General features: G+C 40.7%; 1 protein-coding gene across 4 annotated transcripts in view; it reads right to left on the reverse strand.

The window, feature by feature from the left end:
* Nucleotides 1–16,145, reverse strand: part of DCUN1D4 (defective in cullin neddylation 1 domain containing 4) — an 84,983-nt gene that overhangs the window by 59,113 nt on the left and 9,725 nt on the right. Inside the window, exons 1-2 of one of the 4 annotated variants that reach the window (XM_017878311.1) lie at nucleotides 14,994–15,319; nucleotides 12,095–12,250 (exon numbers count right to left, since the gene is read on the reverse strand). The exons of 2 other annotated variants lie outside the window; for them this stretch is intronic. The gene's annotated coding sequence lies outside the window, so the exon portion shown is untranslated. Of the gene's footprint in view, nucleotides 1–12,094; nucleotides 12,251–14,993; nucleotides 15,320–16,145 lie in introns of those variants that run through there. One more of the 4 variants, XM_017878312.1, reaches the window with a different exon arrangement.

Below are 16,145 nucleotides of genomic sequence, written 5' to 3' on the forward strand. Positions count from 1 at the left end.
CATGGCTTAGTGCTGTCTTTGAGACAGTCAGTGAGTTCTCATGGGGTTCAGTCATTTAAAAGTGTGTCAGACCTCCTCTCACCCTCTCTCTCTCTCCTGCTTTCACCATGTGATGTGCCTGCTCCCCATTCACCTTCCTCCATGATTATAAGACTCTCTGGAAGCCAAGCAGATGCCAGCACCATACTTCCTGTAAAGCCTGCAGAACTGTGAGTCAATTAAATCTCTTTTCTTTTATAAACTACCCAGTCTCAGGTATTTCTTTATGGTAATGCAAGAATGGCACTGCTACTTATATACCAGCAACTGATGTTCATAATGTTGACTGCAGATAATCACAACACACAGGAACAAAAATACAGATATTATGTTTAAAATCAGGTTCCACATATGAAGTTTTACTTTACTTAAAGGCAACAGAGTAAACAGGTTCATTTTACAAATACATAATATATGTCGGCAATTCTCCATTTCTATATCCAATCCCTATTGCTACCACACCATCATCACTTCAACCAAAAAAACAAAAAGGAAAAGGAAAAAATGAAACCAGTAACATGGATAATTTTTCTTTTGTCTCATCAACATAAGGAAAAGTTAAGAAGACACAAAATCAGGAGAAAAAAAAGACAAAATTGGCATTAAAAGATTCACAAAGGTTAACACACATTGGATTTACAGTTCATGTGTTCAATGCGCATGGCAAGTAATAGACCTTGAAATCTAAAGTAGATTTCACCTCCTTAAGGCATAGATGTTAAGGATAAAGATCAAATGCTTTACCGAGAATGTATTCTGGAAAGCACTAACTGATACATAAAAATCTCCTTCTGCTCATATTTCAATTCCAAAGGATAAATGCTAGGTTTTGACTGCATTCCATGATCAAATGGCTCTCCAAAGTAAAGCAATGTTGAGTCTGACTCTCCTGTGTGACACGGCAACTCTATAGTCTGTATTAAAAGCAGCAATCAGCTCTGCAAAGGCAGAGCCTGCTTGATAAATAGCTTGTCTACGTTATCTTCTGGACTTTCTTAAAACTACCAACAACTGCAGATTGGGCATAAACTTGTCTGGGTTATCTGGTTGTTTTTTGTTTTTTTGGCTTGTTTTAACTACCATTTGCTGTGACCTACACAAAAGAAAAAAAACGAATGCCACTGAGGGTGTCAAGGTCCATTCCCCCAAACTACTCTAGGTAAGAGAACTCCACAATATAGGCAGAGACATAAACATTAATAAAACAATTATTGATAAGTTCAGACAATGACTGTCAATTGAAAGAAACAAAAATTAACAGTCCTAATAGTTTACTCTCATAAGAGGGTTAGAAACAGAATTTAAATCGATAAAAAGCAAAAACTTCCCTTTATACCATAGTCCCTTGTAAAATATAACTGGGACAAGATCTCAATTATAATGGCAACAAAAAGCAATAATACATATAGGAATAAACTCCAATATGTACGATTTTATTGTTCAAAATGAACAATAAAAGTTTACTGAAAGATGTTCACATAGAGAGGTATTTCTGGAATAGAAAGACCCAACGTAAAGCAATCACTTCTCCCTTCACTAAACCACAAATTAATGCGATCAAAATTCCTATTCTGCTGGCTCCCCAGTTCTCCACCCCAAAAAAAAGGTGGGGAAAAGAAGGAAGTCAGGCAAGCTTGGCAGACTGATTCTAAAGTTCATCTGGAGAAATAAACATGTTAGCCCTGCCAAGAAATTGTTGAAAAAGAAGAATGAGGATGAACTTGCCCTATCAGATATCAATACACAGTATAAAGCAGAGCCCGGTAAACTCTGTGTGAAGGGCCAGATTGTAAATATTTCCGGATTTCTGGCCCATACAGTCTCTGTTGCAACTACACTGCCATAGTAGCTCAAAAGCAGCCATAAACAATACATAAATATGGCTGCTTTCCAATAAAGCTTCATTTATAAAAACCAGGTGGTAGGCTGGATTTGGCCCATGGGTCATTGTCTGCCAAGACCTGGTATAAAGGTACAGTAATTAAAATGTTATACTATGTGTGCAAGAAGAAAAATCAATGACAGAAAGCTGACAAACATATACGTATAAATATGCATACACAACATATAATTAAGTGGCATTTCAAACTCAATGGAGAAGAGATAATAATTCAGTAAACAGAGGGGCAACTGGTTAGCATGTAGAACAAATTAAAATTAATTCCACCTCACCCAACAGTTACAGATGGAAGGGGAAGCTGTTCAAAGCAAAAGAAAACTTATTATGGGCTCAGGGCCTTGTACACTCTGCATCTACTAATCTCTCCAATCTCATCTTCTACCCATCTTCCCCTTGTTCATTCTACTCAGCCACAGTGAGCTTCCTACTGTTTCACTAACACTCCAAGAACACTCCCACCTCAGGGCCTTTGCACGTGCTGTTCTCTTTACCTTGAGTCCTCTTCCCCCTAATAATAATATGGTTGCTCTCATACTTCATCAGGTTTCCATTTAAATATCACCTTTGATGGATATGTTAATTATCCTGATTTGATCACTCCACAATTATGCACATATCAAAACATCACATTGTACTCCATAAATATATACAATTATTTGTCAATTAAGATAAAATTCTTAAAAATCAGCTCCTCACATAACCTTGCCAGATCAACAGAGCCCCCTCTTCACTCTATCATCTTACCATGCTTTGCTTTTCTTTACAGCATTAATGCCATCTGACATTATATATTTGTCATCATCCTCTCCCATTAGAATGTAAGCTCCACAAGGGCCTGTGAATCCTGCTTGAGCATTTAGATTTCATCTCCTAAGGATCTGTTCTTCGAACAGGGGCACCAGAGACCATGCAAACGTAATGACAGGCATGGCACATTCCAGCAACATCAATTCTAATCAACAATAATATGACAATCTTACATGAGAACAAACATAATCCCCACATCAAGCTGTGCTCCCGGAACCCTGAGACAAGTTAATTCACCAAACTCTGCACAAGAAAACATTGGTGGGAAGTCTGAGAAGCACTCCTGTGAGTCTTGGTGCCATGGAAGTGTTCTGATCAGGAGAGTTATTTAAAAAGATCACTCTAGGACAAGTGTGCAGCAAAGATGATGGGTGATCTGAATTTACAGTGGCCATTTATGGAGATGACTAGAAGTGACTGAGGTGGGAAAGGATTAGGGCTGTTAGACAGTGGCTGTAAAAGTGGAGAGGAGAGACTCTGAGTACACTGGAGTTACAGAAAATAGACATTTAGCTCACACAAATTCAACTCTTCTCATTTGGTCCAAAAAAAAAAAAAGGAAGAAGCAAGACGAAAAGAAATTTCAGTTGTCTCATTAACTGCCCACCCCTCATCTACTTAATGAGCATGAGACGTGACACGTGAATAGTCACTCCATTGGTCTGTTTCCACATGCCAATCAGATTTTGTGCATCTCACAATATGGTATGAGTTGAGTATTTAAAGTGATGTATTTTCATAAAACATGGTCCCTAAACTGAAGTTGAAGCCAAGGCCAGATGCTCAACTGGTGCTCAAATAAACAGCCAGCGATCTATTCCAATGCTGGAGGAAGGAATGGGCTGTGCTGGATTGTTCTGAGGCAGCTTCCAAAGGGGAATCTTCTGCAAGTGTTTCCAGTGGTATTTTTAACACCAATGATCTTCACCTTACATAGGGACTTTAGAACCAATCACTATATAAAATGTGATTGCAGTGTAAGGAAAAACTAACAGGACGGCACGTGAGAGATGAGAGCGAGTGAGGCACTCAATGGTTCGTGTTCTTTTGTCCAATTCTCATTTTATTAGCTTGAGCAGAGTCAGAGAGCTAGCTATGGCCAAGCTGGGCAAAACTCCTATCTTCTAACTCCCAATCCAAGGCTACTTCTTCCATTCTAAATTATTTCCAATCAAAGCAAAAATATCAATCTATCTTCACACTCTGTAATAGGAAAAAAGCAGCATTTCCTACCCAAAGCTGCCAATAAGCAAGCACACACTTAAAATAACTTAATATTAAAGAAAAAAATTTTTAAACTGGCTGAGTCTAAAACAATTCACCATTTTCCCCCCAGGGAAATAATGGTACAGAAAAGATTTAACACCAATGTTAAATTTCTGTTTTTAAGCACTAAAGCGTCATCAAAGTGTTTTATTATTAAACTCCAGCTGAGCAATTCTCTCAGGTATAAAAGTTTTAAATAGTATTATGGTCTTAATAAATGCTTTTTGATGACGATGAAAAGGACGAAATAAACCTGTAAAGGTGGCAGAAGGAAAGGGCAAAATCATGACCATGTTATTGCCAAAAAAGCAAAACATTACTGGACAAAATTAAAGGTTACCATCTAACCTCGGCACTCATCTAAATGTCTCTGGAACAGAACAAGAACACAACTGAGGTACAGGGATCTGCCTCTCTAACTGGGATTCACCAGAGAATGCTTAGCTTAAGGGTGTTTCAAGCCATGGGTCACATGGCTCAGGCTCCTGAAAAGTCAATTTTATAACGTGATATGGGAAAAGAAAACAAAAATTGTTAAAGCCAAGGGTGCACTGTGGTTGGGAGCCACTGTTTAGATTTGCCTTGTTTCCTTCCTTCTAGAAATACATGCCCTCTTTTCCCATGAGTTTCACATAGACTAGGGATGAGAATGTCAACGATGTGGAGCAGACACCCATTCCAACCCACAATGGATGCGTAACAACCACTTACTTGAATCACTGAGATGTTGTATTTGCTATTGCAGCATAAAAGAAAAAAAAAAAAATTCTAGTCCTCACAAGGCTCTACGCGATCTGACCTAAGTCATCCCAATACATTATCCTTGCCTACTCCATTCTAGCCACACAACTCGTGAATATTCAAGTGAATTCCTACCTCGGGGCCTTTGCATTTACTGTGCCCCTCAGTCTCCTTGACCCTTGATGTTCACAGGCTCAACAGCTATCTTTCCTGACATATTTATTTAAATATCACCTCATCAGAGACGTCTCATCTAATTTCTTTATGCAAAATAGTATCTCCATCTCCCAGTGGATTTAGATTTTTTTCATAGCACTTACACCTTCCTGATATTAATAGCTTTGTTGAAATATAATTCACATAGCATGCAATTCACTCATTATAGTGTAAAATTCAATTGTTTCAGTATATCTGGAGTTGTGCAAATATCACCACAATCTAATTATAAAATTTTTTATTAGCAGTCATTCCCCATTTCTCCCTTCACCCCTCTTCAGCCCTAGGCAACCACTAATCTACTTTCTGTCTCTCTAGATTTGCCTACTCTAGACATTTTATATTAGTAGAGTCATACAACAGGAAGTCTTCCATGATCCTGACATTATATTATATATTTATTTATGTCTTTGTCACTCTTCCTAGAGCCCAAACTCCATGAGGATAGGGACTTCCTTTTGCTTTATTCACTACTCTATCCCAATATATTTTGGAGTATCCCTTATCAGAAATGCTTGGGACCAGAGCATTTCGGATTTCAGATTTCTTCAGGTTTTGTTGTTTGTATTATACTTACCAGTTGAGCATTCCTAATCCAAAAATCTGAAAAGCTACAATGAATATTTCCTGTAAGTGTAATGTCAGCACTCAAAAGTTTCAGATTTTGGAGCATTTTGGGTTTCATATTTTCAGATAAAGGGTATTCAACCTGTACCAACAACAGCGCAAACCTAGCACAAGGCAGGTACCAATAAACGGGGGAATAAATGCTTTAAAAATAGTTACTAAATTTAGCAACATGAAGGTTACTCCATGACCTCAGAGAAGACTGCAATGACAGAACTGAGACCAGAACAAAGTGGGCTGAGGATAGTATGAATGATGAAGAAATACAAGACTATTTCAAGCAAAGACAACTTGCTCAGTAAGTTGGTTATAAAGGGGAGACTAGAAATGCATGGGGGTTTGAAGGAGTGCTGAGTTTGGGTTTTACCATGGCCGGATTTGAGCATGCTTAAAATGTTGCTATTAGTTTTGCTTAGTATCCTGGAGAGTTACAGTAGCCAGAATGTGAAGAGGCAGGTCAGATCACAAGTCAGTGAAGATCTAATACACACTCAAAGATCACAGTACATATGTTTTCAAAAAGTACAAAATGCAATTTTAAGTAAAAAAGATCCCATTAAAAATGAGTTACATCTCAAATAACCTGAAATATAAAATGTACCATAAAGTAAAATCTATGTCAAAACCATAAAAAAGTAGTGTTTTAAATGATTTACAATACCAATTTATAACTCTTTATATTAACTGATAGTCACTAGCTATATGACATGGCACAGGTCTCAGTTTCATTTGTAAAAACAAATACATTCACATTTGAGACTAAATTATTAAAACACAAAGATCTGAAATGTTTTCTATACTGTAAACCTAGGAAAAACCAAAACCTAGGTTTATGGGTCAGTTTCATACTACATGTCCTTCATGGCTACAAGTAGGAATTTCTTGTTCTACAAAATGGATCATCACAGTGCCTGCCTCATAAGGATATCATGAGGATTAAATGAGTTAATGCTCCACTGTGCTTCAAACAGTGCACGGCACAAGGGAAGCACTACCAAATGTTGGCTATTATGTCATAGGTGAGCAGGAAGGGTCTGTGCAATCTGCCCAGTGCAGTGCCCATGGGGGAGCTGTTGCATCTTTTGAGCCCCATCCCCACAGCCCAAAATAAACCCAGCTTCCTAATTAAGCTATTAATATGAAACCATTGGCTACACAGTGGAATCACTTAAGAAGATTGAAAAACACCAAATACCAGGGTCCCAATCCAGATCAATCAAATAAAAATGGGTGTGGGGCACCATGTGCTTCTCAAGCAGCCCAGGTGATTCTAACATGTAACCAGAGAAGTAGATTCTATCCCTGACTCTCAACTCAATCCCTGGCCTGCCAGTAGCCAATCCACTCCTGGAACAACCTCAGCACCACTAGACAGGAATCTAACTCATTCACCATACCCTATCAGCACATGATGAAAAGGCCAAGGTCCAGGAAAAAGACTGCAGAGCTGAAAAGCAGGGTAAAAACCGAAAGAACTGAAAGTAGCAGGTGAGGAAGGTGTTAACTAACTTCATTCTCTTCATCAATAAATATTTGCTATTTACAAGGCACAAAAGCCAAAAGCCAAGGGAGAAAATTGATAAGGGAGCAGGTCATTCAAAGTGACTCAGCATTTTCACTGAACACAAATCCAAAATTAAAGCCATTCAGGCATAATGCTGCTGGCTTTTTCTTCCTCTTGCAGGACTCAAAAAAGGGGCTGCAAGAAGAAACCATCCGCCCAAGGGAGGCAGCATCCATCCATCGCCCACCACACTGCCTGTGCCTGCTGGTGCTATCCCAAGGGACTCAGTCACTTCAGGACACCCAGTCTGGCTGCACTCCCAATGTGACACGGTACAAAGGGCCCTAGCTTCATTCTCCTCACCCCACCTACCACTGAAGGTAAGCACAAATAATCTGTGCTACCCACTGAAGAACACAGAATCACTGGGTAGTTCAGAGTAAAAATCCTTTCATTTCACTAACGTTAAATGAGCCCAGATTTTGGTTAAAGAATGTCAATCAGCTCTGATAACAGAAAGCCCTGGGTTGGAGTCAGAGCTCCAACTGAGTCCTAACTGAGTGACCCTGTACATGCTTCCAAACTTCACTGTGCCCGTGTCCTCATCCATAAAGCCGAAATAACAGAACCATCTTTGTGAGGCTACCGTGAGGATTATTAAATGAGATGGTGCATGTCAAGCACTTAGCACGGTGCTGGTCCATATTATGTGCCAACCAAGGTTAATTGTTTTCATCCCTATTATTACTAGAACGTAGAAGACACTGAGACAGACTGAACCTAGAACTGCAAAAAGACAGGGCAGAAGAGATCACAAGGTGATGGTGTTTAAAACTACTAATTCACTAGCTATTGGACTTAAATGTACAACTATCCCGTTTCCTGCTTAATTAATAATTAAGAAGTGATCTGTGGTTTAATTTTGGGAATGGCATATGTAGGACAAGACATTAAACTTACTCTAACCTACAGGAAAAAAAAAAGAGAAAATAATTTCAAAATGTTAAGCAAAATGATGTTAGTAGTTGTTTTCTAGTTTTGCTGCAATGTCATTGAGATCTCCTATATTTAAAATAACAAGTCTATTTAAATAAAATCTAAGAAAACTAAAATGACTATTTCATTAGTTAAGAGTATGCAAATACTTTGCCACAATTCTTCAGTTTCCCACTTAAAATCAGTTTTTAAATGCCTACTCTCATTATAAGCAAACCAGCAAAAATGAGAGGGGATGAAGAAGAATGGGAAAGAAGAGACTCAGAAATCCCAGATCCTGATCCTGCTGAGACTCATTCCAAGAAGAAAAGAACCAAGAGATAATCACATCAACTGGCTCTGTTGATCATCATTCATAGGCCAGTGACAAAAGAAAAAAAAAAAGAATTCCAATATACACGCAGTGAGTGTTCCAATCAGGGTTCAATGAAAAGCACAAACAAAATGTTAAGAATGATTTCAGTGGCAGTAAAGGGTTACCAAGACCACAGTCAGAATGCTTGAGTTAGAATCTCAAATCACCACTTATAAGCTGTGCGACCTTGAAAAGGTGAGTTATCCGTTCTACACCTTAGCTTCCTCATCTGTGAAATGGAGATAATAACAGTCCCTAACTTATTGAGGGCTGCTGTGAGGATTAAATGAGTTAATGGAGGCAAAGCAGATGAGGCAAATCCAAGATTATCACTGAATTCGTGTTAGTCCCTCCCCATTCCCCTTTGCTCCTCCTCCCTCCCTGTGCCCCACTTCAGAGCTTTCTTCTCTCAATTCCTTTCCACTCATACACTCTCTCCCTGGTGCCTCTTTTGAGTCCTTCCCACCGCCCCCCACCCCACCCCTGCCACCAGCTCCTGCCTAGCCCTGCACCTCACCTTCCCCTCCACTCTAGCCTACCAAACACCCACCCTCTCCTGCTACAGTTCTCTGTCCCCACCATGTTGTCGCTGGCCTTGGAAAGCTCCCACCTGACCCCATGTGCCACCTGCACACGCACACAGATCCTGTTCTTCACATCATAAAACGTCAAAAGCTAAAACTCACATGACAACTGCTAACCATTCCCCACATGTTCTCAAAGCCCCCCTGGGCATCCATCTAACCTAGCAGGCATCACCATACCATGCATCCAATTCCTTCTCTGTCTCCACATTGAACTCACTGAAGGAAGCTCCTGAAGCCCCGGTCTCCCCAACGCAGTCCTGCCTGTGACAGCAGCACCTGGCAGCAGAAAAACCCTTGAATGTCTGCTGAATGGCTGAGTGAGGGAATGCCTCATTTGGTTCTGTTCTTTCTTATAACCTCTTTTCTTCTCAAGAGTTATTTTTTAAAGTCTACCTAGGAGACTGTCATCACACAGTAATTACAAGCAACAAAAACATGTTTTGTGTTTCATCTCATTTAATCCTTGGTACTACTTATAATCTTGCCTCCTACTTTCTTCCCCCTGCCTGCCCCCACACCTCTACTCTAAGCACCCCAGCCTCTACTGCTCCTCAAATACAGGCCTGCTCTCCACTCTGAGCTTCTGCATTTATGTTCTCTCTGCCTGGAATGGCCTCTCACCTCCATCAGGGCTTAGCTTAAAACCTCCTTAGTGAAGCCTTTCCTGGCTCCGCTATTTAAAATTACAACACCCTCCACCCCACCCGACGCCCGCACACAGGGGTGCCTGCATGCACTCCTTCCCTGCTGTTTTTCTCTACATAACCTATCACCATCTGACATACTACACAATTTACTTGTTATTATCTGCCCCCTCCCCTACACCAGAATGAAAACTTCATGAAAGATGAAGAGCAGGGCCCCTACACTAGAATGAAAACTTCCTGAAAGATGAAGAGCAGGTACGTAGTAGGTACCCAATAAACACTTGGTGACTGAACAACTCCACAGCCTTCAACAGGTAATTTTTAGGTGTGAGGGCTCTGAAGCCCACACAGAGCAGCTGGGTAACTCTCCTCCAGTCCCTCAGCTAGGAGATGACAGAGCAAGGATTTGAATCCAGCCATTTTGGCTTTCCTGCCTCCCAACATGACCCAAATAACAATTAAAAGACATCATCACATCCATGGAGAAAACCCGAGCCCTGCATGTCTACAGGCCACAGAGAAGCCAGAAAAGCCATCCACTGGAAAGCTGCTCACCAGAACAAGTCATCTAACTCAAGACACTTCCATGCGGCAAAGTATTATTTATCAGATTGATAATTTATACAGCACTGATAGTTTTCCTTTAGATTTCATAGTTCAGTAAAAATGAGAGATTTATCATGCCTTTATTATACTGTAATATCCTCAGGAACAGCAAAGGGACAATTCATCAACTAACATGGAGGAGGCCTAAGACGACATATGTTAAAAGCCAACAATTATGGTAGTGGGGCAGGGAGAGAAGCACTGACTACAGGGGGGCCCAAGGGAACTTTTGGGGTAATGAAATGTTCTATATCTTTAGTAAATTCACCAAACAACACTTAAAATGAGTACAATTTTATAATACATAAAATTATACCTAAATAACGTTGACTAAAAAGGTATTTGGTACATCAGATGTAATTTTTGGCTAAACAAAATAAACATTCCACTAAAACACACACACACATGCACACACGTATTTCTGTAGCTAATATTCCCATAGAGCCAAAAAAAAAAAAAAAAAATGCACAAGTAGTTACGTATTAGCTCCTAGGCATCCCAACTTTTGGGAGACAAAGAATTAGGAAAAAGCAGCAGTAAAAAGCGGCACATGATGAGACCCAGTGGGTTGGGCTAGTGTGTGGTTCGGAGTCCTGCCTGACCACCAGCAAACACAATTCCTACACCCACAGCTGGTACCGACTGTGTCCTCCTCCAGTCCTCTGGGTCACCTCTGACCAGAATGTACAGGCAGCCAGGATGAAAAAAACACATCACTGCTCTTCACAAGGGCTTCAACCACATATCTGACCAGCAACAGTGAGAAGTCTGGATGCTGAAGTATTAGAATTCTTAGTGGAGAGCATCAGAAACTAATTCTAGCTAATTTAAACAAAAAAGGATTTATAAAAAAGGGGGAGTGCTATTAGACAGTTTGCAGAATCTCCCCCTGGTTATAAGTGCACACAGCAGACTGCATCATCATTGCAGCCACAACTAGACCTTGCCTCTAGAAGCAGCACGGCAGCCACCACTGTGCATCCCTCCAGAAAATGGTCACATGGGCTACTCTTCTTTCCTTGCCTCCAGCCTCAGGTTCACAGTCTCAGGTGAGTGTGTCTGAGAAGATCTGCCTGCTAGGGTAAGAATTCTTCAACCAGACAAAGAGTCAGGGCCCCACGAGACTGACAGTGTCCATTACAGATATAAATGGATTACTCCCCATCTCTGCAAATCTACTGATACAGGCCAGCAAAAAACTTCACAAGGAAAAAAAAATCCTCAAAGGCAGAACTAGAATAAATGATACCACAGGTAATGCTATTTGAAGAGGGCTGGGGTCTTTTTTATATCTAGTGCTTTACTCGGTACATTAGTTATAAGCGACAAGCCTATCTTCCTAGATTGAACATAACTCATTAACAGCATTTTCTGATTAAAAGCAATTCAAACCTGAAGTAGCAAATACTTTGCTACATCTAAAACTGTCATACAATGATTGTTAAAATACCTAATTCTATTTAAAATGTATTTCAGTGTTTTCTTCTTAAAACACATTTTAAATACATGTTCTGCTTAGAATACTTCTCAAGAGGTACTTTTCTTAATGTAAATTTCAAAAGAAAAAAAGCAAGCTATGAGAAGAATTAACACCAATTGAAGTTGACCAACTATAAAAACTTACCAGCATTTATGATTCATCAAAGAAAATTTTACTGTGTAAATCTGAACTTCAACTTACAGTCTAAATGAAGAAAGACTTTCAGCGATCTCACTATATTGTTAACTTAAGAAATAAATCCTTAGGACCAGAATATGGATATAAAATAAAGGACAAACACTCTAGACCCCTTAACATCAGACCTGTTAATGCTGCCTTCACCTTCTGCAGGTAGGATGCTGACACGAGAGACCAGAAATGGATGTGTGCACATTCACAAACGCTCCTTCTGTTCCCTCAGCACATTACCAGCATTTTACTCTCTCCTTGAGAATTTCTCCATGCCACGTTCTCTAAAACTGATATTTGCATATATTTGAAAAAGAAATATTAGTTTGCATATAACTGACTTTGTCTAAAAAATGCAAAGAATGAATAGGTGAAAGCTTGTGTTCCTTGAAGAAAAATCTAAAGATAATGAAAGACAACAGCAGCAAGAAAAATTACTTTTCCTAGATAATGCACAAGTTATTCAATAGTTGATCATTTAAGTTCAATTCAATACATATTTGGGGACGTATGCAAGGCATCATGCTAGATGCTAAAGTGGATACTAGGTAAGACATGGTCCCAGATCTCAAAAAGGTAATAATCTAATTGGGGAAGGTAAATAAAAGTAAACAAGCAGTTATTGTTATGTAACACAAAACTGAGTAACAGAAGGAAGCACTGCTTCAGAGATTCCATGGAAGGAGAGAGTCTGCCAGAGAGGGAGCACAGTAAAGAAAAATTCTAAAACAGCAGCACTAAGGGCAGCTGGAGACGGGTACAGTGGTGTGCACCTATAGTCTCAGCAACTCAGAACTGAGGTGGAAGGACCCCTGGAGCCCAGAGTTCGAGTCCAGCCTAGGCAACATAACAAGACCCCACCTCTAAAAAAAAAAAGGAAGAAAAATGTATTGCTGGTTATTGTAACACGGTAAGAAAGGCTGTCTCAGACATAAGGCCATGGCAATAGGTATGGGAGAGAGGCCGGGCATGGGAAGAGATGCAATCTCTCCTTGCCACTGACCAGGGAAGAAGAGGATAAGAAATGTCCAGGATTTCAGTGTGGGTTATTAAAATTACTGTAGTTTCATTTATCAAATGAATAAAATTTGTTAGTTTTGTTCTCTTCTTTGTTTTGACTATTAAGCAGCTCAGTGCCAAATATTTCTAACATATGGCAAGTGTTTCTGTGTACCTTATAAGTCTATATATAAATTTTCCTTCTCTTGATGGGATTTTATCTATATTTAGCAAGTCACCCCTCATTCTTTTAGAATAAGGCAGAAATTAAATCAACATAAAGGTTGAGACCAAGCCAGAGACAGCTGGCCGAAGTAGCTGGTTCAGGGATATAACCTGCAAGCTGCCAACCCAGAGCATTCTTCTCACCCTTCTTCCACCCTATCAAAGGCCATATCCTACAAGAGATGCTGGAAAATGCCAGACATTCACTGCCTCGGCCTCCCTCACCGCTAGCAGTGGCATGAGATCAGTTCGATCCAATGACACTGAAATGGAACTCTCCAAAGTGAGTTTCTGCAAAAGACTTCTCCGTTAACAGGGAGTTATAAGGAAATGTGCACCTTCCCTGCTTTCCAATCCAGGCATGATGTGTGGTGCTAGAGCAACCATACTGCAGACATGAGGCAAATGAGCCTGAGGAATAAAAGCTAAAACAATTAGGAGAAGAAAAAGATGCAAAGAGCCTAGATCATTAATGACATTATTAAGCCACTGCACCAGCTTTAGAACCAACTACTTCTAGGTTTCTTGCCACTGAACAATAATAAGCCCTATTATTTAAGCCATTAATTTGAGCATTGTATTGGCAAAGGCATCCTAACTGATACAACAAGAGATCATGATGAGGTCAGTTTCTTACAGGTTGATCTTTACACTGCTGAGTTAGAAGGGTTATTAGATATTATTAGTTATAATTAGCAGATGATGATGATTGAGATAATAATGTAAACATGTAGCCAGGAAGAAGGTAATAAGCCAAGAAGAGCTGCTGGGAGCAACTTAACATAAAAACAGAAAACGAGATAATGATAAAGTTTGAAAAAATATGATTAAGTGTCAGTAGGGGTACATAGAGGTTAAGAACAGAGAAGAAGATAGAGAAAATGAGGCAGGCCTTCTTTTCTGGCAATGTTACAGACAAGATTACCTAAAAATCCTTCTCAATATAAAACAGTCAAAAATTCTAGGTAACGTGTAAGAACCATCTGTTTAAATGAACAGCTAGGTTCACAAAAAAAATAAAGGCCCTCCCCAAGGGCCAAAATCAAAAGGAACCTAAAACCAGAGCAGAAAGTGTACAGTGATACTGTGTAGGAGCCTAGGGCTTTGGGGAATAGAGGGAGGTGGGCTGTATGTGTATAAAAGCACCTGCTTTTAGGATGTAACAGAACAAAAAAAAAAAAAAGGGAAAGCTATGACTAGCTTCATATTTTCTTTAAAACACCATTTTGAAGACAATTATAGCTCTTGCATGTTTTCAACCCATCACTTTACCCTCTGCAAGAAAAAATTCCAGAGTTAAATGCACATTTTTGTACATATTTATATACTACCAAGAGTTTCCTGGATATTTCACCACAAGATTATGTAAAATACGACAGATAGATATAAATGATCTCCACAAGAACACCACACACATTGCCCAATTTTTCACTCACCATGAAAAGAACCATCAAACAATCAAGTATCCAAGTTCAGTATATTTGTAATCACACCAAAAGGTTTACAAACCTTAGGACTTCTTGGTAATATTTTATCATCAGAAAATTACAATATTCTTCTAATGACCATGTTGCCAATAGTTTCATAATACCTTATATTTTACATACAAAAATCTATCATCTCTGCATTAATCTTAGCCTTCTACATTACAGATTCTGGAGTGCCTTCCCTGTAAACAGTAAAGCGAACTGGTGAAGGATGTGATGTTTAGGGAGTCTACCTATGGAGAGGAAGGTTTCTAATATTAAGGAGAGAAGGAATTGCAGCCTGCAGCTAAAAACAAAGCAAGCAAACAAAAAAAAGTCTTACGGTTCTCCACTTCTTACAGTTTTCTTCTATTCTCATTTGCTTTCCAAGTTTCTTCGAAAATTGAAGACATCACATATCACCTTTGCTCACTTTCGTATTTCCACCCTAAATTCCATTAAGCCACCTCCATCATCCATTTCAAGTGGGTTATTTTTTCAAACACCCCAAGAAATACCAACACACAGTCTACATTATCTTTACGAGGGTTACATCTACCTCCACTGTGTTCTCGTATTTATGTAAGGCAATGTTTGAACCCAGTGCTTACATACACTGGATGCCATAATTAAATACACCATTCTAAAGGTTGCTTTACATTGTATTGCTTCTTGAATGTTTTCCCACAACCTGTGCGTATGATGGCTCAAGACCAAGCATTTATTCCGCGAGTGAGGCCAACAAAATGCAGGGGGAAATTCACTTGGGGATCAAGAACCCAAGCCTGAGAGGGCTGCGCCTGGCTTGGGCTCTCCCTCTCGCAAGGGAGAACGGCTGGGGAGCCACTCCGTCTCTGGGAACTCAGTCGCCTCCCGAGAGCGCGCAGGGGCTGGCCGGGGAATAAAGCACAAGTTCGCCGAGCAGGAAGGCTCCGAGGGCGCGCTGCAGGCCGGGACTCGTTTCCACAGTTACCCACGTGCACCCAACCCAACCGCGGTCCGGCGCGGCTGCGACTACAAGTCCCAGAATTCCGCGGGACCACCTTTCCCCTTCACACCCGTTGACTGGAGACAAACCCTAAAGGAAACCCCTCAAGCGCCCTCCCAGCACGCCTGGGAGAAGTAGCGCCCCCCGGGCGTGGCGCGCGGCCTAGGGCCCAGCCATCCCTCCAGGGAAGCGGGTTCCATGGTACCAACCCCCACACCTAATAGCCAGAAATTAGACAACTGCGTCACAGACTACCAAACCCACGGACTGCCAGGGACCCCGACATCTCCCCCGCGCCAAGCCCTGGACCTGGCCTTCAGGACCCGACCCCTCCGGCTCCTGCGGCAGAAAACCCGCAGCCCGCACCCCTGCCCCGCCTCCTAGTCCCACAGCCGGAGCCCGCACCAGCACCGACCTCGCTTCCCGCCGCCCCGGGGGAACCGCGGCCAGTTCCAACCTTGGGGCACTTACCTGGTCCCCTCCACCTCAGCCCCACCCCCTCCACCT

Source organism: Rhinopithecus bieti, unplaced genomic scaffold, assembly GCF_001698545.2.
Source record: "Rhinopithecus bieti isolate Rb0 unplaced genomic scaffold, ASM169854v2 scaffold_10604, whole genome shotgun sequence".
Lineage (NCBI taxonomy): Eukaryota > Metazoa > Chordata > Mammalia > Primates > Cercopithecidae > Rhinopithecus > Rhinopithecus bieti.